This window comes from Antechinus flavipes, chromosome 4, assembly GCF_016432865.1.
Source record: "Antechinus flavipes isolate AdamAnt ecotype Samford, QLD, Australia chromosome 4, AdamAnt_v2, whole genome shotgun sequence".
Classification (NCBI taxonomy): Eukaryota; Metazoa; Chordata; class Mammalia; order Dasyuromorphia; family Dasyuridae; genus Antechinus; species Antechinus flavipes.
Window position 1 is genome coordinate 424,233,906 of NC_067401.1, and position 27,770 is coordinate 424,261,675.

General features: G+C 34.7%; 1 protein-coding gene across 3 annotated transcripts in view; it reads right to left on the reverse strand.

The window, feature by feature from the left end:
• The window catches only part of DNM3 (dynamin 3), a 581,691-nt gene that overhangs the window by 151,530 nt on the left and 402,391 nt on the right, over window positions 1-27,770 (reverse strand). The gene's annotated exons all lie outside the window — the stretch shown is intronic.

Below are 27,770 nucleotides of genomic sequence, written 5' to 3' on the forward strand. Positions count from 1 at the left end.
CAAGTAGCTGGGCCAATCAGCACAGCTTATATGTTCTTGCTCTCATCCTTATTTAATTATTTTAGTTGATAGCATCTGCTGTCTTCAACGTCATTCCTTGAATTACAAGATTACCTGTACTTTATGAAGATTAACGATAATAAATGAAGAATTGATTGGAGTGGGGAAAGATTTGAGATAGGTGGCAAAGAAGCAGCCAGTTTCAATGATCCAGGTATAAACTGATGAGAACTTATAACAGGTTAGTTATAGTGTTAGAGGAAAAAGGGAGGAAGTATATGAGAGGTTTTAAAAGGCTAGAACAACTGATAAGATATAACACACAAGAGAATGTGAGTCAAGAATAATATCTTAATAACAACTGGTAGGATAAAGCACATGAGAGAATGTGTGAGAAGTCAAAGATGATATCTTAATAGCAAGTTGGGAGGTGGGTAGTAAGATAGTCCCCTGAACAGTAATAGGGAATGTAGTTAGAAAGGGTGTCTAGGGAAAAACAGAGTGTGTTTTAATTTTTGAGTTTTTCAGTTTTGAGTTTAATATGTCTATTGGACCTCTAGATCAAAATATCTAATAGTAGTTAGAGATGAGAGACTGAGTAAGGCTGGGGAAATAAATCCGAGAGTGATTTTTATATAGATGATAATCAAAAACATTGAGCTGACCACATCACTAAGGGAAAGTAGTAAAGAGGAAAGGGTCCAGAAAAGTTATAGAAAAGAAGTAGTATGATAGGAAGAGAAAGAGGGATCAGTCTCATAGAAACTCAGAGAGGAGAGCATTCATGAAGAAGTGAGTGATTAACAGTGTTAAAGACTATAGACAGATCAAGAAGGGTTGGAACTGAGAAAAAGCCATTAGAATCTGCAATTAAGACATCATTAGTAACTTGGGACTGAGCAGTTTCAGATGAACAATAGGTCAGAAGTCAGGTTTCAAAGACTTAAGAGTGATTGCAAAGGAAGCAACACAGCCTTCTGAAGGTTATCCACGAGAGTGAAGATAGATAGAAGGCATTCACTACAGGAGAAGATAAGATGGAAGGGGATCACTTATCCACATAAAAGGGTTAATTAGTCTTGACAAGGAGAAAGACTTCCTGTGAAACAGGGATAGAGAATATAGTGGCAGAAAGCATCTGAATGGTGTGAGATGAAGAAGGGGGAGAAAAAAGAACTTTCAGACAATGGCTTCAAAATTTTCCATTGAAATATGAGGCAAGATTCTTAGTTGAGAGGGTGAGGGAAGGGGGACATGTAAGTTTGAGGAAGATTGAAAATGTCTGGAAAAGGCACTGTGGTGAATAGGAAGGGAAATCTATAGGTAGGTTTGTCTCGCCACAGTGAGGGTCCAAATGAGATTATGTAACATAATGTTATAGTGATTACACTAAGTATAGTTTTCTGCCCATGATGAGGAGCAAAGGCATTGGGTGGCAATACAAAGTTGAAGTTTGGAAGAGCAAGATCTTCAAAAAGATAAAGTGTCATGGGATTTGAGAGAAGAGGACAATTGCATTAGTTGCTTCACCTATGAGTCAAGATGGGAAAGTGAAGAAAGAGTAACTAGTGAAGGGGAAAAATTTAGGGCTGGAAGGTTTGGAGATCATGGGAAGGATGAAGAACAGAATTTGGAGAGATAAGATAGAAGGAGAAATAGAATGCTAATAGATCATGATCAGATAAAGGAATTTCAGAGTTCATGAATATAATGTGAAACACTTGTGAGTGATGGCAAGATCAAGGATATGACCACCTCTTTGTGTGGCTGTAGTACAGGCTGATTGACAGCCTGACTGATCTTTTTGGACTATTTGTCTAGTAACAAGATCTTTGAGTAGATTCAAAACTGCTTTCCAAAATAACCGAACTGATTCACTAATAATGTACTAGTGTATATTCCTACTATATATTTTGGATTTATTTTGGCACAGTGGATAGAATGCTGGACCTTAAGTCAGGAAGACTTGTATTCTAATCCAGGCTGAGATACTTACTAGCTGTGTGACCCTGAGCAAATCACTTAACTCTGTTTGCCTCCATTTTCTTAACTTTAAAATGAGGATAACAGTAGTATGTACTTCTCAGGATTTTTATGGGAAGCAAATGATATATTTGTGAAGTACTTAACACACTGCTTAGTCCATAGGGAATGCTTAATAAATGACTTTTTCCTTCCTTTCTTTTTCCTTTTTTACATCCTTTTGTCTTCCTTTTCTTCTCCTTCATTTCTTCTACTCTTTCCTTTATTCCCCTCTGTCCTCTTTCCTCTGTTTTTGCCTCCATTCCTTCCTTCTTTTTACTTCTCTCCCTTCCTTCTTTGCTCCCTTTCTTCTCTCCCCCCTTCCTTCCTCTTTTGATTTCTTCATTCTTTTTTCCTTTCTCTTTTCCTATTTCATTTATTCTCTTCTTCCCTCCCTCCCTCCCTCCTTCTTTTTTCCTCTCCTCATTCCTCTTATGTATAATTGGCATTCCCTTAATGAATGTAAGCTCCTTAAGCAAAGACTATTTCATTTTTGTCTTTGTATCCCCTGTAATTAGCAAGTAATAGGTATTTCATATATGTTTGATATAACCTATTCTTCAACTGAATTAAACAAACATAACTAATTTCATTTTTCTGAAAGCATTACTAGATTCATAGAAAAGGGAAATGCCATAAATATTACATAGCTACATTTTCAAAAAATTTTTTTACTAAGTTTCTAGTGTAATTCATATGGATAAAAAAGAAAAGATATGGGCTAGACAGTATTATAGTTAGATGGATTCAGATCGAGTTGAATGGATGTACTCAAAGAATTATCAACGATTTGTTATCATTTGGCAGACTGTCTAGGGAAAAGTCTTAGGAATGTTTGTTGGCCTTGTACTGATATAATGACTTACATAGATGGAAATCATAAAATAGAAGGCATATACAATATGCCTTATGGCAGAGTCATTTTTAAAAAAAGCTTTGACATACTAGACTATGTGAATGAGTCTGATTAGGTGGAATTTAATGAAGCAGAATTTAATAAAAGTTTTATACTTAGTTTCAAAAATCAACTTCAAAAGTACCAGATAGGGGAAGTATGATTAGAAAGAGCAAGAGCAATTCATCTGAATGAAATTAGGGTTTTATTATATTGTAAGATGATTATGTGTGACTAGTGGGATATAGCAGTCAAAAAAACGTGCCATCATCATTAAGATAGACAAAGCTGTCTGCTTGAAGAGCCAATGGTAACAATTAAGCCGAGTGGACGTTATCAGACAGCAAAACAACTAGTCCTGAAAGGAACAGAAGTCAGGCTTATTACAGGCAGAATGTGACAACATTTATTTATTAAGCTGTACTTACACTGATGTCTACAAGACAATACAAGTAGATAAATGTGAATATATTCATATGAATTCCTGAGTACAAAATAATATAAATATATGAATATGTATGATACAGTCTTACAGACATAATAATAATGATAATAGCTAACATTTACATGGTACTTGATTTGTTCTGGGCCCTATGCTAAGCTTTTTTACTATTATCTTATTCACAACAACTCTGTGAAGTAGTTGTCATTACAATCCACATTTTTCAGAAGAAGAAACCAAGGCAGAAGTTAAATGATTTCAATGGGGTTACACAGCTAGTAAGTGCCTAAAACAAAATTTTAACTTAAGTCCTTCTAATTCCAGGCATACGTACCCAATATCTGTTACCTAGCAGGTTTCAAGTCTAGCCTCTCTGGTTTTGTTTTGCAAAAGATTCTTGGTGGAGAGGATAACAAAATAATGAACGGTTGAATGAGGAGAGAAGTTGGTGGAAGAGCTTTAAAGAGGAGAGAGAGGATGTGTGATTCCATACCTATCCATTTGTCATCCAGTACCTATATGGTAAATGAAGAATTTTTTGAAGCTACAGACAAATGTTGGGAAAGCCAGGTCCTTTCTTATTTTTGGCTTGTCTCTCTAGAGAATTTGAGGAATTTCCCCTTTGAGGAGTTCAAGTTTCAAGTGAGATTTCAAACTCTCACAATGAGAAAGTTAATTTACTTTCTGTATTTTCTGGTAGAGTCTCACACAAAAATTTCTGATTTCTCTTTACTATTTGCTTGGATAAATTGTTTTACTTAGGATTTACTATTTGTGATGTCTTTTATGTAGTTAGCATTTGGTGAGAAGGACTCAACATGGGAAGTGTAAGTCCTAATTTTTTCCTTTTATGGCAGAATAACCAGAAAAGGTAGGGGCTTTTGTTTTGTCTCTTAACCAGCACCATAGAGGGGTCATACAATTCTAGTCTGGTATTTTGTTTTCACAAGAAAACAGAGAAGCTGGCCTTCTGGTCCCTTCTCTTGTTCCTTTGGAGAAGGGGGATAAAGGTACAGAGATTTGATTCTCCCCTCAAGATGTCAATATATTGGACATCCCATATACATCTTCCACTTACACACACACATCTTACAGATAAATGAGATCAGCTTTTTCTTCATTTATTAAAAATTTAACTTTTGTCCTGTTATTCTAAAAAGAAAAATGCTGAATCACCTAAACCTAATTCATTATATATTCTCAAGCATACCAAATTAATGAAGTATATTGTCTGAAATATTTTTGTCAATGGATGCATTTTTCATCCTAAATGAAAACATCTATTTGTAAGTTTTCTCAAAATAATGTATTCACATAAAAATGAAGGACATAATTCAGAAGGTTATATCCCATTTAGCTTACTCTAACTGTGAATAATTCCTTTATACATTGAAAACAGAAACATGACATCCAGACTAGTAGGACTGTGTTTATAAAACCAGATTGCTAATGAAAATAAACAAAGTAAATTTCTCCATCAGAGAATTAGCTAAACTCTTTCAGTTAAGCATAGAAAGGTTAGTCTTTGCACCAAAGTTACACCAATGACAGAAACCACGAAGAAAGAATATTTTAACTTTGAAATTATATCAGTCATTGCAAATGGCTTGGATTATTTTCCCCTCAACACATATGGGGGGGGGTCATAATTGAAATACTGATAAATCTTTAATGGTAAGAGAGTTAATGATACCAAAGAGATATAACCTGAACTATTATAATTCTAAAGCAAATAGATCTTTTTTTTTGCTTTTTGACCTAATTTCAAAACTGAAGGAAAAAAGATTGAATTATGTTTACTGCTGAGCACCATGTTTTAGTCAGGGCACTGATAAGCTGAAAAGCTTCCTGGGAGAGCAACCAGAATGGTGAAAGTCCTCAAGCCTATACTATAGCTTATAAAGGTTATGCAGGTCTACAACTGTTCTTAGATTCACTTTATAAATGGGTATAATCAAAAGACCACAAGTTCATTGTAACTTCCTTGGGGAGTATAGTTAGAAAAGTTATGAATGGCTCATGATTATGCCTATAGCAATAGAATGAAAGCTCCCTAAAATGGGTTAGGTATTTGGGATCACAACCCTTAGCTAGGAAAATTCACTTCTGAATGATTGCCAGAGATATCATCTCTCTAACAAAAGTATGCAATGAAAAGCAAAGGACAAGATCAAGTAGGTATTTATGAGAAATAAGATTAGACCAGCCAGATACTATCTTTACCAGAAAAAAGGCACAATTAGAAAAAGGTTATCGGGCACATTCATTTTCAAATAAGGCAGAGATGAGGATTAAGAGCTGTCTGAAAAGTTCCTCTGGGTCTGTTTTTTTTTTTTTTTCCTAAACTCTCCAGCCATCTGAATGTCTATTAACTGATTAAAACCAAAACAAACAAAAACAGAAACTGAAACAAAAAAAAAAAATCAATTCATTCCTCACCACTTATCCCTTTCACCTCTTGGAGTTTCCCTTGGAAACTTGCGTTTGAGGAAAGTAACTGCCAATGTCATTGTCACTGGCTGCTGTGGTTGCACGGTGGCTCTCTTATGTGTTGGGGGAAAGCCATGTCCTCGCTCCTCCCTCTCAAGAGATCCTTAAAACTCCTGCTGTTGAGGAAACCCTCTGCCTTCATGTCCCGATTTTGGGTTAGTTTCCTCTCTTCCCACATTAGTAAGGGATATCACTCCAGGGTCATTAGCAATTTAGACTTCCTTTCAAGGTAGTCAATCCAAGCTTCATTGGGAATGTTTAACTGATGACTTGGAGGGGTGTGCTATCTGTCTTCAAATATATGCAAGGGGGATTCTATTTCCTCTGTTTGACCTAGGAGGGCAGAAGTCCGAGTAATGTCTAGAAGTTTTAAAGAGGCAATTTAAGCTTGGTGCCAGGAACAACTTCCTAATTTAGAGCTCTCCTAAAGCGGAATGGCTGTGTCAAGAGGCTTGGGGTACCCACCCCTTCATTGGAGTTCTTTAAGGAAAAGCTTCTTTGTCAGATATGGGTTGCACTACAAAACCACTAAGTTACCTTCCAACTCTGAAATTCCGTAATTCTGCAAAAAAGATGGAAGAAGTGCCAATGAAGCATAAACCCATCGCTGCGAAACTATTTCTTGTGCCTTGTATTATTTGATAGTCCAAGAAAACGACTTTAGAATCCGTCCTGCAGGGAATTATAGCTTTATTTTTTTCCAACTCTGGAACACCAAGAACAACAAATACTCCTGAAAGGGACCGTAAATCATTGTCTGCATCAGCTGAGATTCATTAGCACTGCTGGTCAGGGCAGGCTAGAAAGCAAACAGTTTCTAAAGTTGTTGACTGAACAAAGCATCATCCTGCTGCTGGCATGCCACACAGAATTCCTCTCAATTCCCTCAAACCTCTCTTTTCTTGACTCTCCTTTGGTTAACTGGTTAATGTACTTTGTTCTTTTCCTGCTTTTCAATTGTGTCCTTTTCCAAAATAATTTTGGAGTAACTCCCTAGCAAGGTCATAGCTGAGGACTCCCATTCTTCAACTAGAAGCCTGAAAGGACCAAGTCAGGACAAGCTTTCCACTTTCAAGCATACCGCTTGATTCATTTTCTGTTTGATCAATAGTTTAGTATTTTTGATTCTTTGAAAACCCAAAGTAACCTGAACCTGAGAGTAAGATATATTAGGCTGCTAACTAAAGTTTGACCATAATTCAGATTTTACATGTACATTTCTCTTTCAATAACTTTTAAGAATTATAATGTAGATTCGTGCTTAAGATCTATGTAAGTGACTACATTCATTTATCTCATAATACTCCATCTCAATAAATCAATCAAAAACTAAAGGGCCATCCTTGGAACTTCATCCCATATTCATGTCTCTGCATTGGCTGGCCTTAAAGCTTCCAATGCACATCATCCTTTCCATTCCTTACTCCCCATCTCAGAGAGTGTCATCCTTTCTTCATGACTCACATCAAACCCAATTTTCTATAGAACCCACTCCTGATCTCCCTAACAGATATGGTCAACCCTCTTTCCAAACCTAGGTTATTTAATTTGCAGTTCTTTTTGTACACACACACACACACACACACACACACACACACACACACACACACACAAACACACACATATGCACAGTCTCCTCCTGAATAGAAACTCTCTAAGGCAATGACTCTTTCATTTTTACCTTTTATCTCTCATACTTAGCAGTGTTTGACACATGATATACGGTTAATACTTTTTGACTGATTGTGTCTTTGCCAGTCTCCCTCAAAAACTCATTAAGGCTCTGTCATTTTTGTTGAAAACTTTTTGAAAGATTGTATTATAATTAATCATTTATTGAATAAATATGTTTTGTTGTAATACAATATAATAAGAGTTAAATAAATTTAATTGGCAATAAAATTTGCCTCACAAAAATCTTCTGAGATAGGTTTTTCAGTGATTATACTAATTTTACAGATGAGGATGATGGAGTTCAAAAAAGTTAAATGCCTTACCCATGTCATGAAATAAATGTTGAACCCAGATCTTTTCTCTTTCTATTGTATTTTGCTATATCATCATGTTGCTTCTTTCCATAAATTTAGTGTTCTCTTAGTGAAGTAGAAAATCTTTTTAATTGTCCTACACTTCCCTGAAGCTTTGAGAGTGCCTGCTCCTTTATTAAATTTATTTTAATAACTTGAGTTATTAAACTTGAGTAAGAAAATTCACATTCACTATATCCATGCTATTTCTATCACTTCTTTGATTATATACAATAAAGTAAACATTTATTACCCAACTATGTGCCCAACACTGTGGTAAGTGATGGGTAGTAGACACCAACTTTAGATAAGACATAGTTGTTGCCTTTTTGGAGTCTATAGTCTAGTAACATGACATATATCTAAATAACTGCAATAAGCTAAGTGTTTTAAGATATATTCTCTCTTTGAAATTTTAATTTATTATTTAGAATGCCCCTTCATAATGCAATGATTTAAAATACATATAGAATCCACTTTAAATCTTATGTATTTAATACACTAGTTTTTCAATTAATATACCCTACTTACCCCCAATAATAGCAATTAAAATAGTAGTTCTATCCCACCAAGGCAATTCATTGAAAACTTTTCACTTTTTTTGGTAAAAAGAAGATAAAGTACATTTACTTTACATTTACAAAATTTCCCCTTTGGCAATTTTAATTATAGTATAAATATACTGTCTTTTCTTTTGAAAAATTAATACGTTCTTCCCACTCCACCCCATTGATTGAGTGAAAGAGCACTATTCCTCTCATAGCTGCATAATCTGAAAAAAAATGAATTCCCATATTGACCATGTTCTTAAATATGGGTTTTCCTGCATCTTATTTATCACCTCTTTATGAGGTGAGTAACATGTTTCACATTCATGCTTTTATGCTCATGATTTGTCATTGTGTTAATCAGAGTTATAAAATCTTTCAAAGTCATTTTTCTCCACAGTGTTGTTATCATTGTATAAATCATTCTAGTTCTCCTCAGGTCACTGTATACCAGGTCATACAGATCTTCCCAGTTTTCTTTGAAATTATCCATTTCATTATTTCTTATGGCATAATAATAATAAAAATTAAGAATTACATTTCTACATTACACTTTATTTATCCATCCCCCAACAGGATGTCTACTTTAGTTTTCAACTTTTGACTACCACAAAAAAGAACTTTTATTTTTGCATCTAATATCTCTTCTACTTTTATGGTCAAACTCCTTGATAAGATTATGAGATACACCTCCATTTTCTTTCCTCTAATTCACTTCTTAACTTTTTAATTTTAATTTTCATCATTCCATAAAAACTATTCTCTCCAAAAAAAGCAGTGATTTGATTGTCAAATTCAATAGCCTTTTCTTATTTCTTATTCTTCTTGAGCTCTCTGCTACTATTGACACTTTTGATCACCTTTTTTTCCTTGCTACTTTGTTTTCATAAGTTTTCAGGGTATCAAAAAAAAAGTTTTCAGGGTATCATTCTTTACTGATTCTCCTCCCATCTAGAAAACCCTCATTCTCATTCTCCTTTGCTATATTCTTATCTAGATTATATCCTATAACCACAATATCCTACAGAACTCTGTTCTAGGCCATCTTCTTTTCTATACTACTTCACTTGGTGAGCTCATCAATTCCCCTGGATTTAATGACCATTGCTATGATGATGATTTTCAAATCTACCTATATTGCCTTAACTTCTTTGTTGACATCCAATTTTAAATCTCCAAATATCTTTGAAATATTTCAAGTTCAGTAGATACTTTAAATTCATCATATCCAAAACTAGGTTCATTATAATTTCTCCTAAAACCTTTCTACTTCCTAACATCCTGAATTATTAACTATTTAGAACTTGTTTTCACTATATACTATTGATAGGTTACATTCATTTCTGTGAAAATTTCCTATTCATATCAATATTTGAATTTGAATCAGTCCTTTATACATTTTAGATATGACTTTTTTCCAAAGGAATTTAAGTATTTTCTGCTAATTATGTTTTCTTCATTATTTTTATTATCTTAGACTTGTTTGTGTAAAAACTTAAAATTTTAACATTTTTAACATTTAAAATTTTAACAATTTAACATAATTTGTTTACCTATATACTAAACAGATATCCTCTGCATAAATCCGAAAGGTATTCACGTCTTTACTCATTTAATTCCCTTTAAGAAGTAATCTTTTATATCTAAGTCATGCGTTTATTTGGAACATACATTGGTGCATTGTGTGAGATGCTGGTTTAAATCCAATGTCTACCAGACTTCCATCTAGTTTTTAAGAATTTTTTTGTTAAATAGTGAATTCTTACTCCAGGAACAGGTTTTTAGGTTTATCCAATATTATATTACTAGGATTATCTTCTGTAGATTGCATATTTAATAGATCCACTGATCTCACATATATATTTAAATACCAAATCCCTTTTATCTTTATAGTTTTTCTTATTGGTTTATTGGTTATATATTGGTAAATACCTTATCATATATTTAATAAGTGGAAGTGAAAGAACTGAAACTCATTTACATGCAGCCACTCTTTCCATTGCATCATGCTGTTCTCTTCTCTGTTAAGTCTTCACATTCCCACGGCACATACATACAATGCAGGAGGTCACAGATACACATATTGAAAGTAACACCAAAACAAAATAGCTACACAGTTTTATGGCAAAGATGTCTCAATTAGTATCATAGTATTTCTTCTTCTATAACAAACAATAGCAATAGATTGTGCCATTGTTTACAAACACTGCCATGGTCCTTTCTTTAGTATTATCTGAAGGCCACAGGTTAATATGATGTAGGAGGTCTCTTCAGGGATACTGGCAGCACTTGCTACCTTTCTGTTTCTTCTTTCCCACGTCAGTTTGGTAACCTTGATTTCCTTAGCATGAAAAAAGTGGTTCATTCTGCTGTATTGTTATAATTATTGGCTTAGTCTTATAACGACCTGAAAACCGTAAACCTGTGACATTAATTCATTGCTTTTAATTCTCCCCTCTAAAATTAAAAAAAAGAATAACTCTTCACTCTTATCAACACAATCAAGCTTCAAATATTTGAAGATATCTTTTATTCTTCCTAAAATTTTCTTTCTTTAGCCTGTAACATAGCTGCTCCTGACTTTTTGTCCATTTGGATTGTTGATAAATATATACTAAATATTTAACTCAGGGGAAGCTAGATAGCACAGTAGATAGAAAGCAGTATCCCTAAAGTTAGGAGAACCTGAGTTTAAATCTGGCCTTAGATACTTAACACTTCCTAGCTAAGTGACCCTGGGCAAGTCACTTAACTCCAATTGCCTTGCAAATAAAAAACAAACAAACAAATAAATGAATGATTATTTAATTTGGATAAACATTTTTAAAGTCCCTACTCTGTGCATAATACTATACTAGGCCCCAGAGAAAATGAAAAAAAAAATCAGAGCATACCAAGATCCTGTCCTCAAGGAGTTTTTAGTGCAACAGGAACCTACAACTCATAAAAAGATAAGCAAAATATACAAAAAAGTATGATAAGTACAATATATGGATGTTATGTGAAAGAATACTTCTTGAAGCATCAGTATTTTAAATTAGTAAGAGTAGTAGAAATTCAACAGTGAAGAGGGGAAAGAAATTCTCCTATTCTATACTAGACCTAGAGAAGAGCATGAACAAAAGAAAGGACAATGCAAGGTGGATTCTAGGGATAGAAAGTAGTATAGCTTCACTGGAAGTAGAAACATGGAGGAGAATAAATGAAATGAGGCTAGAATGTAAAGTGGAATTCTTTGCAAAAAGTCTTGAATGACAGAGAAAAGAGTCTAAAGATTGCTCCTTAGGCAACAGGAAGTCACCAGAGATTTTTGATCAGAGTATATGGATAGGCAAACATTTCTTTTCCTTTTAAAAATATTGCTTTCCTTTCTGTTTGATTCACCTTGATTTTTCTCATTTCCCTCTTCTAGGCACAGAACCAAACCTTACAATAACAAATTTAAGAAGAGAAAGAAGTTCAGCAAAATTAACCAACACATCAATTAAGTCTGATAACAGATGAAACATTTTGCATTCAAGAGTCTCAAGCTTCTTGCTCTTTTTTTCTGATGATTGCTCATGCCCTGACAAACACCGATCCTGGATGACTCCCACTGTTTGCTCCTCTTACATGCGACTAAATCTTTTAGGTGGAGGAAATATGCTACAGATGTGTTACCTAATCCTCAATTGTCTCTTTACTGCACGAAGGCAATCCTAATTCTACCTAATTGTTTTCTATGTCACTCCCTTAGTGGTTATTCCAAAAGGTTTGATAAGGAAGTGGCCCTTTTCTCCAAAACCAACTTTTCTAAATGTACTCTGGACCTCACACAACGCTACCCTTTTTCAGCCGACTGCCTACACAACCTTCTCTTCCCCTTCTTTAGTCTTTTCCAATCTACTGAGTCTTTCCCAATGCCTGAAATATACTGAAGAATTTACCATCAGTGCAGTATCTGATTTTGGTTCCATGTTTGTTCTCATTGAAGACATTTGTCAACATGCTAAAAGTATGGGAGCAAGCATCACCTGGCAGTATAAAATACCAGACATCGAGTGTTATGGGACAGAACTTGAAATAAGGTGCCAAGTCAGTGGAATTGATAGAGACAATGGTTATTTAGTGTGGTGCTTAACAGTTCTCTAGTTCAGTACATGTACTTAGTACTTACTATAGTTCTACAAGATTCACATCTTTGATAAGAGAAGATATAAGCTCGAACAAACTCAGCCAGAATCAGAACTAAGGAAGACAGAGAAGTGGTGGCAGGTTCTCCTCCTTCACTTCTTCACTGAAATCAAGATCTGGAAGGCGTCCAGAGAAACTAGATGAGCCCCAAGTGAAGAAGACAAGATTTTGAAGGGGAAAATAAAGGATTTGAACTTTAACCCCTGGCTACTCATGTGGTGATTACTGAACTGAACCGAAGGATGCTCCCAGAGACCCAAGAAAACCTCAACAGAAAATATTACATTTTAAAGAGAATATTACAACTGAGGTCTTTTCTTGAATAAAACTGCCAAGCATTCCAACTTTACTTCACAGAGCACAACTCCATTGGGTTGGCCACATTGTAAGAATGCCAAATGATTACTTTATGGAGAACTCATACAGATCAAGTACTCACAAGATGGTCAGAAAAAAGTCCTTTGTCAAGGGCACACTTTTAAGAACATGGGAAACACTGGCACAGGCCCACCCAGCATGGCATGCCCTCATTAGAGAAGATGTTGTGCTCTATGAGCAAAGCAGAAGTGAAATAGTTCAAAAGAAATGTGAGATGCACAAAGTTAGAGAAGCCCCCCAAATGTTCTTAGGAACTATTTGTGTCCAACTTGTGGCAGAGCATTCCAAGCTCACATTGGCCTGATCAACCACACTGCAACTCAACTCTAACAAAGTGATGTCATTTTGGTCCTTTTTGAGAATGAAAAACAATAACCAAACAACCAAAATACACTCAAGTATCTCGCATCTTCAAACAAACAAAAAGCTTATTAGACCTTATTATCACCTCAAATTCTCATCCTATTAACTCTTCTCCTTTTCTCATCCAAACTCCTAAGGGGGAAAATGTCAGTTTTCATTGACTCCAACACTTCTCTCCATTTACTTCTAAACTGTTCTCAATCTGGCTTCTAACATCATACAAAAGAAATGAATCTCTCCAAATTTGCTGACATAGCCCCCACTTTGGTTTAACTCTCATCACCTCTGCCCTGGATGATTACATTAGCCTCCTACCTAATTTTCCTTTTTTCTAGTCTCTTTCAATTCTAATACATCTTCCACTAAACTGTCAAAATGATTTCTTAAAATAATGCTATGTCACCTACCTCCACACCCATACATTATCTGTAAATTCCAGTGGCTCCCTAGTACCTCTAACATCAAATATAAACTCTTTCATTTGTCATTTAAAGTTTTCACAACCTGATCGCAATCTATTTTATATTCTTAATATTTACGCATACTTAATACTCCTTCACATATTATACATAAACTGACTTTCTTACTGTGTTTTATATACACTCTATATTCCATCTCGATCATTCTGTACTGGCTTTCCCCAGTGTTCTTCTCATTTTAGCTTGTGTCCTTTGAGACTTAAGTCCAAGGACCATCTTCTCTATGAAGCATCTTCTCATGTTGTCAACTCCTAGGGCTTCCCATATAAATATTATCTTTTCTTGATTGCATATGTATTTTTCAATTTCCTTATAGGTACATGTTATCTTTCATAATAAAATATAAGTTCCTTGACAGCAGAAACTTATTTCACCTTTGTCTTTGTACACCCAGTGCCTCGCATAGTGCTTAGCAAACAATATATATGTAATTAATGTCTGCTGCTAATTTGCTTGACTGATAATTATGTATCTCGGAGAAGACAGAAGCACTTGCTTTTGTTCCACTCTTCTCCAAATCTAAGCTTGTTGGACATTAGAATTATATAGCATTCAGTACCCATTTGTTGTTCTTTTCTTTTACTTCATTGAAGTTATCACATGTGGGTTTTTCCTTATGTTCAATTAATTATACATTAATTCATTTTTTAAAAACTGAAAATTTGATAAACAATTAGTTTTGATAAACAAAATTTTCAAACCAAATCTATGATAAAGAATAGGCTCAGAAAGCCACTGATACAAAGGCAGGTATGATTCCCCCCCTCTCAAAGAAATTAGATATATTTTAAAATTATTTAAGCCAAAGCAAGTTGTGACCAATTAATAATTATAGCTGACACATGTCCACCCTCATTACCCACATTTTCTTGCTATTCATTTTTCATGTTCTATCCTCATTCTGATGACTAAACCTGCCCTTTCTCATCATCCTTAATGAGAGCAACAAGAAAAAACCAGTCATGGCTGTTAATGAAAATAAACAAAATCTTCAGAAATTCTTCCCCTAAATTGTTCTTTATTTCATAGTGTAAGAATGATTTGGGGACAAACAGGACTGGTTTTGGAAGTTCATATACATGGCTTTTGACTGCTAAAGCAAATGTCTCTATCAAGTTGATTTGAAACAAATTTAGTTTTCCAGATGTAGTCTGTCATTAACCTCTGCCTTAAGATACTCTCTAAGGACCATATACAAATCTAATTTGGTAACAAATGAAGTCATTGTTTTTGAAACTGGGAAACCAAGAAGAGTAAAAAAGCAATGTGTAAACATATTCATAATGAAAACATGCCCATCATAACACTAGAAATAAAACTAGAATTGATGTATCACAGAGCATTATGGAATGCATCATCTAACCACCCTTTTGAATTAGCACAGAATCTGTGTTCCACCAGTTTTTATTCATGTAGGTAATGAGCAGCATGTGAAGCAGCAATGGGCAGGAAGTGATTAGATTGGATGACTTCTAAGGTCCCTGCCAAATTAAAGATTCTGAGAGTATATAAATCATATATAATTTAGATAGACAAAGAGAGCAACCAAAGCTTCAATCTATGTATGGTTTTTGTTACTGTTTGGTAATTTCAGTCATGTCTGACTCTTTGAGACTCCATTTGGGGCTTTCTCAGCAAAAATACTGAAGTGATTTGCCATTTTCTTCTCCAGGTCATTTTTGCTGATAAGGAAACTAAGGCTAAAAGGGTGAAGTGACAGGGTCAAAAGGCAAGTAACTATCTGAGGCTAGATTTGAACTCAAGAAGATGAACTTCCTGATTCATGCAGTACTCTATCTAGTGTGCTAGATAATACCCCCTACCTAATCATATTACATGATTATATTATGAAAAGAAGTGTGACTTCATACATACACCATATTTCTCATATATCTTTATATTATCGAGGCATTAATTTAACAAGGTATACACTGAACATGCATACTGAAAGCAACAGATAAAATGGTATTTTGGTATTTAAAAGTAGTCAATGAAATCATAGTCAGTGATGGTGATCTTTTATGTGAATGATGTTTTCTTCAAATTCCAGTAAAATGAGTTTAAAAATCTATACAGATTAAGGCAACTCTGAGATACCACTACACACCTGTCAGATTGGCTAGAGTGACAGGGAAAGATAATGTGGAATGTTGGAGGGGATGTGGGAAAACAGGGACACTAATACATTGTTGGTGGAATTGTGAACACATCCAGCCATTCTGGAGAGCGATTTGGAACTATGATCAAAAAGCTATCAAACTGTGCATACCCTTTGATCCAGCAGTGTTTCTACTGGGCTTATACCCCAAAGAAATACTAAAGAAGGGAAAGGGACCTGTATGTGCCAAAATGTTTGTGGCAGCCCTGTTTGCAGTGGCTAGAAGCTGGAAAGTGAATGGATGCCCATCAATTGGAGAATGGTTGAGTAAATTGTGGTATATGAATGTTATGGAATATTACTGTTCTGTAAGGAATGACCAGCAGGATGAATACAGAGAGGACTGGCGAGACTTACATGAACTGATGCTGAGTGAAATGAGCAGAACCAGGAGATCATTATATACCTCAATAACGATATTGTATGAGGATGTATTCTGATGGAATGGATCTCTTCAATAAAGACAGCTAATTCAGTTTCAATTGATCAAAGATGGGCAGAAGCAGCTACACCCAAAGAAAGAACACTGGGAAATGTTCTGCTTGCATTTTTGTTTTTCTTCCCGGGTTATTTATACCTTCTGAATCCATTTCTCCCTGTGCAACAAGAAAACTGTTCGGTTCTGCACACATATATTGTATCTAGGATATACTGTAACCTATTCAACATGTAAAGGACTGCTTGCCATCTAGGGGAGGAGGTGGAGGAAGGGAGGGGAAAAAATCGGAACAGAAGTGAATGCAAGGGATAATGCTGTAAAAAATTACCCTGGCATGGGTTCTATCAATAAAAAGTTATTTAAAAAATTTATACAGCTACAAAATGGAAGAAAAAGAAATAATAAGCCAATTCAGTTGGTCTTTGAAAATATTTTCTTTATGAAGTCATCCATTTGCTCTGAGTTGTCTATGATATGTAAGTAATCTTTTCTATCAAGGAGGGTGACATTTCAGTTCCCTCTGCTGGTATGTGTTAATTAAAATTAATTAGAAAGGCCACTTAATAATTTCAGGATCCAAGATATCTAAGCAAGAAAGTATAATTTTTGACTCAAAAGTATGAGATTCTATTTTTACATTACATTTCAGTGGACAGATTCAGCAAGATTATTCTTTATAGATAAATTACCTCCTCACTAAATCAACTAAGGAAAAATAAACATATTATATGCATGTAACACAGAATAGCAAATGTACTTGATTCTTAAAGAGAGCAGAAATAAAATCAAGTTTAGAGAGTAAAAATATCCCATTAAGGAATGGATTATTTTAGCTCTTGGCTTGCAATTCATAAGCCTTTCTTAATTTACCAAGAACACAGCAGGTAGTTATTACTTTATGTATTGAAGTATGATGGAATAGTAACACTAATAATAACAAAAAAATTGCTTCCCTAGGAATGCTATTCCTACATTGTTCAAATGTGACTAAATTTAAAAGACAACAGTCCTAGAGAGCTCACCAGTTAAAACAAACAAAAAAGTTACTCCTGTTTTATCCTCCTACTGTTCTATTACAGTGATTTTTAAAAACTTCATCAGTCATCATTTGTTTTACTTACTCAGCAGTATCTTATAGATTAGGACAAAAACCTGACCATTCCAATAAAGGGCTATTCCTTTGTTGAGAGGAGGTTTCCATGAAAACCAAAACAATTTGGAAATTTTCTTTAAGCCTGGGCACAGCTAACACTCTACTCAAGGAAAATGTTCATAACACTGCTTAGTCGTTTCTTAAAAACTATCCAACTCTACTTGCTAAGCAGAACACTTTTGTGGCAGGATATTACACATCTTCTTGGGCAGCAAATTAGTGTAGTAGATGGAATTCTGGGATTGGAATCAAGAAGGTTCATCTTTCTGAGTTCAAATCTGACCTCAGATGCTTCCTAGCAGTGGGACCCTGAGTAAGTCACGTAACCCTGTTTGTGTCATTTTCCTCATTTGTAAAGTGAGCTGGGGAAAGAAATGGAAAACTATTCCAGTCTCTTTGCCAAGGAGGAGTTAGGGTTTGCCAAGGGGTTAGGAGGAGTCAGACAACTGAAGAATTACCAAACAACAATATTACACATCTTCCGAGTCCATATTCAGTTTGTGCCACAAACTTTCTTATAAAGTGATAGTCAGGGACTGAAAGGAAATTTTATTACAATCCAACTTTGATCTTATCTAATACTCAGTTTTTAAATTTGTTGAACATGAATGCCTGGGAAATTTCAGTAAACTACTTTAATTTGTCCTAAGGGAAACACTGCAGATTTGTTTGTTTTTCCACTTTTGTCCCTTATAACAAATCAGAAACTTAGAGTGAAATTTTAAAAACTACTAACATTTTCTACTATACAAACTATGAATATGACCAACTTATTTAATTATCAGAATTTCAAACCCTTTTAGTTTCTAATGTTTAATTATATATTTACCAGACCATCTGTAAAAACCTTTTACATTGGTAATATAGTTTGCCAGGCTCTCTCTTACAATCCTCACCTTCTAACCCAAAGTACTCTATCTCAAGAATCCTATAGCCTTTTTGCATCATTTTCACAATTTGTGATTACTTCCCTATCATTAATGAATAGCAGCTGGGATTGTTTTATTACTCCCAAATGCAGACACACTTGTCTCCTAAGCTACAGTGCTTTTCTGAGAGGTGAGGAAAAGTGCCAATCAGCAAATAGTTTTTACGGGAAATAGGTGGGGAGTGGGCAAAGTGTTTGTTCTGAAATCTTAGAAGAAAAGTAAACTTGCTGTGAAAGCCATAATTTCTTTTTGTTCTTGAACTTTGCACAGCCGTTTTGAGACTTATTCCTCAATTCAGTCTTTGGATGTGGACCTACTGTACACAACTGTCTCATGAGCTTTGACGAAAACTGTTTGTTGGCAAAAATTAGCTATTTAAGATATAATCTAAGTCTAAAAGAAAAAATGTGAACCTGTAGTCCCATCACTTACTTTGCTTGGAATACCAAAACATTCTAAGAAGTATTATCTAAATCTAGACAAATACACTTATTTCTCATATTTGTGTTTTGGATACAAAGAATTCTCTTAAATGTTTAATAATTTTCTGAAAAGCTAAAAGGTACCAACTAGTTAGTTGTTTTTTCTTCTCTGAAAAGCCAGGCATATATTAATCTAAATAGAACATTACTATCCAATTTTCTTTCAAAGTTTAATTTAAAAAGCAATAAGAGAGGGATTGAAATTAATTGCTTCAAGTCATAGTTTTTCATACATAAGTAATTATGTTGCCCTTCATGAGAATTTATCTGAGCTGTGAAACTGATTATCACAGGCTTAGGTCACTAAAATATTATACCAATAATATTTGATTCCAGTTATACTGTTATTGATGTCTGGAATGAATCAAACTGGCAGATGCTATTGACAACCCCCATTTATTCATTGGCAGCCTCTTATTTTAAATATTTTTTCCTCTCTTTTCCAGTGAGTTTAATAATGTTATTTCATAACTGCTGAGGTTTTCTTAGATGAAAAAAAGGCACAAGGTATGCTGAAATATGCAGAATCAACAAGATGACAAGAAAAGCTTTGCAGGGACAAATAAGAACTAAGGCAGAAAGATTTCCCAACAAAGTCCTGTGAACAACTTTCAAGATAAAATATACATGTTTTGTTTTCTTGTTAATCTGAGTGCTTTAACCAATCTTAGAGAAGTAAAGCATACAATTTGTCAGTTTAGATTTAGAGATGGGCAAAAAGCAACTCTTTTAATGGGAAGATAGTTGATACCTCTACTGTATTTCTCATAACAAACTGGAGAAATAGTTAAGTATAGAAGACATCTGACAGTGAAATCATCATCCTGATTCTCCAGTTTCTTCTATGTTTCTTTATTCTATCATTCTAAACTTTTATACATTAAGTAAACACCTTTTCTTGAAAAATCATCATTTTAAAGTGTGTTGGTAAAGCTAATAGATAAATATAGATTTGGGAAGTTTAAAATAAATTCTTACAAAATTATTTGTGAACCATGAGAATTGAGTTCAAAATGGATTTATATTAGAACTTTCAACTCCACTGAACTGTGTAATTTTAAAGATCATACATAAGTTTGTGCTATCCCATAAAAATACAACCTGGTTACATGGAGCTGTAAATTTAAGTGTTCTTTTCTGGGCATAATAACTTTCGAGAAAGATTTCTTTTTTTCCTTCAAATCATATTTAAAAAAATATCTGAAACTTTTCTTCCATCAATCATCCCATTTAGACCCCAATAGATTGGTTTCTAGGAGTTCACTCTTGTAATTCTTTCATTTGGCAATAGTATGATACATTGACCTCTTATCTATCCAGGAAGGAGGAAGAGGGAACCTGCAGTGATAAAATTGTGTATCAGTCACCATGTTCCTTTTTTTGATCTCTATATGCTGATTTTATATTTTCCCAGCAGCACCCCTGGATCTTGGATGAATGCTAATTTTCTTCATCTCATGGACAAAAAAAAGTTTTTGATCTCACAGAATTTCTTTTTTATTAGGAAATGTGTGGACACTGAGAAGTCTAGGAGCCTAGGAGACCCAAATTCTTCCATTTTGTGTAGAATTACAAAACAGAGACAAGGTGGGTTTGTGATGATTCATTTTCTCCACTAGAAGAAGCGGTGTCATTTTAAGATTTTTCTAAGCTTAAGGTTGCGTTATTCATCTATGAAAGAATAAATGAAAATGAAAATCTCCAAAATGAAGATGGTAGAACAAAAGTAAAGTCATCTCAAAATGTCAACTAATCTTTCATTTTGTAAGAATAATAGTAGAATATTTAAGCTGTAAGAAACTTTTAAAGGTCATCTAATCCAACCCCCTCTACTGATAAGAAAACTGAGACCAGGAAGGTTGTGTCTTGTCCAAATATACACACCTTGTAAAGTGGAAGACTTAGAGTTTGAATATAATTCTTTTGACTGCCAAATCTAGTGTTTTTTCCAATATATCATGATATAATATTCCAAAATATACAGCCTTCAGCATGTCTTGCTGGACTAAGTTATAAAAGAATATGAATTGAACAATCTATCTTTTCTTGTCAGCTAACAAATGGAAAAAATGGAAGTCTTTCAATAATAAGATTAAAGATCAATTCTTTTAAGATTCCTAAAGCACACATACTTAGCTATATTATGGTATTGTTTAACATTCCTTGAGTGTTAGCAATGTACTAAGAAGTAAATGGAGGATTGATAGATCTAAAAATTATATTCTGAAGGAGGGAGGAAGGTGATTGAATTGGGAGAAGGAGAAACTGATAGACTAGATCTGGCACAAAATGAAATCAAAGGAAAATTGCTTTAATTAAAAAGCAAATAGAATAGGAACCCAACAGAGAAGTCACAAAGCATGATGTAGCTGTCTGTCAACCTTCTGGAAGGAAACACACTTCAACTAGCTATTGGAGCCAACATACCTTGGACCAAATGGGCCTTAGCATGACCTCAATGTTTCAAGCCTGCTCAGGGATAGTGAAGACCAAGTAAGACAGTTATCAAATGTTCTGTTATAGTTAGTGTAACCAATACTAATAGTACAGAAATTTTGATGAATATTTTAATGCCCTAAAATATTACTCCTATCTATACACTCACTTCTCTCTCCCCTCTCCCCCCATCCTGAAAAAAAGCTGAGGGAGCTTTTAACTTACAGTTTAAATAAGGTTTTATGAATCTGTAATATAATCAACTCCTCTGGCATAACTCTGACACTTTTCTTAAAGAGTACCCAGAAGGGGGCTTGAATTCTTATCCTTACATGAAATTTTATGTAAGCTCAATTAGTCATTAGCGTATGCAGCCAACTAACCCAAGGAACCGAAGAAATAACTGCTTCTGGCAATAAATCCTTCCATTTAAGAAATTTTAGCTCCAAAGCTCTGTTTAGAGTAGATCAAAAATGAACTTTACCAGTCTAGTTAAGACTACATAAATTGCAACTAAGACAATAAAGGCTTTTTTAAGGGAGGATGTTAAATACATCAGTTCCCACACACCTGATGATTAGGAACCAAAGAGAAACTGTTTTTACACTTTATAGTGGAAAGTGGAAATAGCAACTCAATGAGTTTTAGGAATAAATCTGCAACCCAGTAAGAGAGGGCTGAAAAAGTAATTTCTCAGAAATGAAAGGTGGGCATTTGATCAGACCTTTTGTGCTTTAAGAAATCATATTGAAATTTGCATCTAAATTTAGAAGATCTATTGAATCATTCTTTTGAGCCTCAAAGAACTCAAATATCTGATTAATAATATCCAGATAATTTTCCCTTGCTTCATTAATTACCTACCTCCTCCTCCTCCACATCTTGAGTGTTTCCTCTTTCCTAGCTCCTCTTCTGCCTCTAAACTTGTTCAAGTTTCGATCTGATCTTTAAACAAACCTTCCTTCTACTTTGCTATTTTCTCAAACTATTTCCTTCATCCCTTTCACCAGCATATTTCACTATATTATTAATTTAATAAACATTCTTAAGTATCTACTTTGTACTGGGCACTATTTTAGGAGGTAGAACTAGAGAGACCAAAACAAAAAAAAAACTCCAAAAACAATGCTTTCTTTCTACATGAGAGGAGCTTACATTAGCATTACAGCTTGGGAAGAAGTTGAAAGGGAAGGAGAAAAGGAATACGTATATAGATAATTAAATACATAATATATTGTTATTCAGTCACTTAGGTCATGTCTGATTCTTTGTGTCACCATTTGGGGTTTTTCTTGGCAAAGATACTGAAGTGGTTTGCCATTTCCTTCTCCAAATCATTTTTACAGGTATAGAAACTGAGAAAAACAGAATGAAGTGACTTGCCCAGGATCCCACAACTATGAAGTATCTGCTTTCTTCACATTTGACTTGAAATGTTCTCTCAAGATCAAGGGGATATAGATTTAGGTCCCTAGAAAATCATCTAGCCTAATCCCCTTATTTTATAAACAATGAAATTGAGATACATATGTCCCTCCCTCCCTCCCTTCCTTCCTTCCTTCCTTCCTTCCTTCCTTCCTTCCTTCCTTCCTTCCTTCCTTCCTTCCTTCCTTCCTTCCTTCCTTCCTTCCTTCCTCCCTCCCTTCCTCCCTCCCTCCCTTCTTTTCTTCCTCCCTTCCTTCTTTCTATCCATCCATCATTCTTTTCCCTCTTCTTCCTTCTTGCCCTCATCTTTCCTCCTTCCTCTCCCTCAATCCACATAAATAATCATATCCTTAACTGTGTGTGTGCTCTGCCCAAAGGAATATAAATTTTGACAACTGAAACCTAGCAAGACATTTTGGGAATTTCATGCTAGATTTCTTTTCCATGGTCCATTCCTTAAACCCAAATCACTCTGACTCTTATTTATTGGCTACCCACAGGTCCCCAGCCCAAGCCTCACTTGGTCATTGTTTGGGCTCTGATAGCTCAAAGTAAGTGTAAATAACAATTATTTCTGTTTTGGCCAGAAACCCTGAGGGTCTTCCCCTCCCAGACTTATTTTTTGGGGGCTTACTTTCTATCATATTCCCCATGACATGTACATCTAATCTTTTCTCAAGTTATTTACACATAGGTGACACAGTAGATAAAGAACTGGGTCTGGAATTGGGAAGAGATGAGTTCAAGTCCTTAGCTACTTACTGGCTGGGAAAGTCACTAGACTTTGGAATATATATATATATATATATATATATATATATATATATATATATCAAGGATAATAATTGTACATACCTTCTAGTTATTGTGAGGATCAAATGAAAAAATAATTTTAAATAGCTTAGCACAGCACCTGGCACTTAGTAAGCATTATGTAAATGTTTATTATTTCATCATCATCATCATTATCATAATACTATCCCTTTGCCCCTCCCTCGTACCCAGAGGTCTTCAATTCTGACCTTGAAAAAAGTTAGAGACAATGTACAGCATTTTGCTTCTCCAAATTCTACAGTTTTAATCGCCTTGACATTTGTTCCTTCTCTCTTTTTTTTCTTTCTTTTTTTTTTTTACTAGGTAAAAGAGGCCATTCTTTGCCTCATTTTAGGTGTCTCCTTTGAAGTCAGAGTAATAGTACTGTGTTTTTGTTTTTTGCCTATGGGCTAAGTCTGATGTTATCTTTATAGAGTTTTATTGCTTGATCATTTCCCTCTACACAAGGGGATTGAGTGTAAAATCCCAAACTTCCTATTCTGTTCTTGGGATCTATCTATGTGATCCAGGTTTTAGCTTATTCCACAATTCCAACTCTTACTATTTATTTGTACACCTAATTTGTGATTTGGTGGGAGGGAGATATCCAACTATGGTTTCTCATATTCTGTTCACTACTTAGTCTGATACTCTTGTAACTGTTGGTTGAGATGAACTTCAATACTTCCTCCTACTCTACAATCTTGGCTGGTCTCTCTTCTTGGATTTTTATAGCAAAGGATTTTTTGTGGTCATCAGCATTTCTTCTCACCCTTAATCCCATTTATACCTGTATATCAAAGTTCTTTTTATATACCTAATCCTTTCCCATGGGTCCAGATAATCATCTCTATGCAGATGATTTTAAAATTTACACCTTCCAATTGTTATCTTTCCTCCTGAACTCTAGTCTCATAACCTACAAAATGCCTTACTGGGCATCTCTACCTAGATATGTCTAGTCAGCTCAAAATATCCAAAATGGAACTACTCAAAACTTACTTCTCTTTCTAACCTCCTTATAGCTGTTGAAGTCATGACCACTACATTCAGATTTATCATTTGGCAATCATTCTCTAATCTTTTCCCTTCTTCAAGCCTATATTCAATCAGTTTCCAATATCTATTGAATGTAATTCTCCAACATCTCTGACACCGGTCCCTTCACTTCCATTTTTAGGGCCAATATCCTTTAGATATGGAATTTTTCAATACTCATTTAAACAATTAGAGATAGGAGGCACAGCAGGTAGTGTTGGACTTGGAGGCAGGAACACTTGAGTTCAAATGTAATTTCAAACTTCCTAGTTGTATGACCATAGGCAAGCCATTTAATCACTATTTGCTCCTGGAGAAAGAAATGACAAACCATTCTAGTGTCTTTGCCAAGAAAATACCATTTCAGACTACTGAAATGACCGAACAACCAAACTATTGTATTTGCCTCCAAAATGGGTTTCCTGATCTCAATATTAACCCTTTTTGATATATCCTCCTCACAATTGCAAAACTGGTATTCTTGAAGAACTCAGTGTGTGCTTGTAGTCTTGTTGATTTACTTCATATTCTCCATTATGATCTATGGGTGCAAATTTAGTGTCAGTTCAACAAACATTTGTTAAAAGTCTACTATATACCAAGTACTGTGCTAGGTATTTTGGTATACAAAATTGAAAATGAAATATACTCTTATCTCAAGGAATTTATGTTAGACCAGAAGAAAACATATATACAAATAAGAAAATAGAAAATACCAATAACTTTTTTTTTTTAGCAAATAAGGGCATATAAAATGAAATAGTATATATTTTAGCTGATATTGGTGTGAAAATTATCCCTGTGTTAGGTGTCTGTTCTCAAGTCAATTAACTCAGAAGAGCTAAGAACTTTTTTAAAATGAGAAAAAGATATAACACCCAATTGAAGAGAGAGAGAGAGAACTTTGAAACTTATACGTCTTCTTATATGGGCTTCAGGATGATACATATTTCTTTAAAGTATAACAGAATCTTGAATGAAGGGAAGAGATAGAACACTTCCTCAAGAGTTTTTTCTAGATTTCTCCAATTAGTATAAATTGAAAATTAACTCCCTGGGAGGTTGTTCTAGAATGAATCTGATTCCTCATTATACCCGGTTTACATTCTAAGCATGGCCACTATGACAGTTTAGCAGTTATTAATCTTGACGTTTGACAGGTTAAATATGGCTTTTTATTATTCAATTGTTGTCAAGTCTGACTTTTTGTGACCCGATTTAGGATTTTCTTTAAAAAGATACAAGTGGTTTGCCATTTCCTTCTCCAGATGGAGAAACTGAGGCAAAGAGGGTTTAATAATTCACCCATTATCACACAGCTAGTAAATGTCTGAAGCCAGATTTGAACACAGAAAGATGAGTCTTCTTGATACCAGGCCCCACACTCTATCCACTGAACTTTTTAATTGACTTTAAATATGACTAGAATTCTAGATTTTGTTTTTAAAAAAGGCTGATTGCCCTGTTTTCTATATCTGGACATTCATGCCCATGAGTCATGAATACATGACGTGTTATGACTTTAGGTCATAAGTTGCCAGAAGATCACATTCAAGGGGATTATAATGTCTTCTGAGAGATCTGATCTTTCCAGGATATTTCTGTACAAGAAAATTCATATTTTGGTGACGTGTAGACCTTGTACAAGCCAGGTTTTCTGAAGACTCATGATTTAGTTTAACTTCTGATTTGCCAGTTAAATTTCCTACTCCTCAGGGTGGGAGCATGGAAGATTCAGGCACATGCCATGTGAAATACTTCTTTGCAGCTCACTTTTGTGGCACACCCAATTCCCCTTAAGATGGCCTCTAAATGAGCTTAAGTTTGGTCCTAATTCAGGGAACATTCCATCACTCTGTATATACAAACTCCTTTTTTCCTTCTTTCCTCCATTATTTTTAGTACCTTTGCTCCAATTCCTCTAAGGATCTAAGGATCCAATTCCTCTGTCAATTTTAAAGGGCATTTTATTTTTCTTTAGGATGTCTTTGTTGTTCTTGTATATTTCTTTTTTAATTCTCTCACTCCTGTGGTTTTAAAAAATTATAAATGAGTCACTGAGCAATAGGGTAGAAACAAAGGAAGTAGCTTTAGTGTCTTGTTCAATCTTTACCTTACTGTGTGATGAGTCTGGTTTAGTCCCTGAACCTAATAAATTACTTTTATTCATTTATAATTTGAGATGCAAGGAAATCTGGAGACATTTGTTAAAAATCAGGTTTTACAAACTAATGTTGATGTTCCCTCAGAACTGCCTCACAGAAGCAGAATTAGGCAGTTTTGTTTCTATTAACTTTTTCCATTAAAAATTATTTCCTACTTTCACACCTACTTTAAATTTTCCATTCTTGCAAATTAGATTCATTTCACTTTCTCCAACTGAACAATGTTAGTATGAAGCTCATAGTAGCCTTCATGTGTATATATGGAACAACTATCTGGAAGAAAATATTGGTATAGAATATCATCAGCCTCTTACCTTAAGCATTTTTAGTCAAGCCTGAACTGAATGAACCAGGGAGAGTGGAGGGGAGATACTTCCTTTTTTCCGCTTATCTCCCTATTAACCCAGCTCAGAAAAATGGACATGGACATGTGTGTTTCAGTTTGGGAATTAGTCTTCAGTTTGTGGCTAAGTGGCACTGGTGCCAGGATTGTGGGATGGATGGAGCAGTTAACCAGACTGGCAGGGAAATCCTGAGAAGCCAGAAAGCCTGGGACTTGAACCGGAGTGAGAGGTTTTGAAAACTTCAGACTATACTCCGAAGGAGTTGAGCTAAAACTATGACCCTAACTCCCATTCCTTCCCCAGAGACTAAGATGGAACAACATGGGAAGGGGTTTGTGTGTCTCAAAAACTGGGGATGATATTTTTGTATGCTTGTGATCATATCTTTGAAAGTAAATATAAAAGCTTTATTCTTACATAAATGTTGTAAACTGTGAAGCTCTGTCCAAAAAACCCCATTAATATGATAATCTATATTAGGATTCTAATCATAATGTATATCCAGGTAGCCATTACTTAATGGGCTATTTTTGACATCTGCAATTTCAAATGTGAAACAAAGGTATTGTAA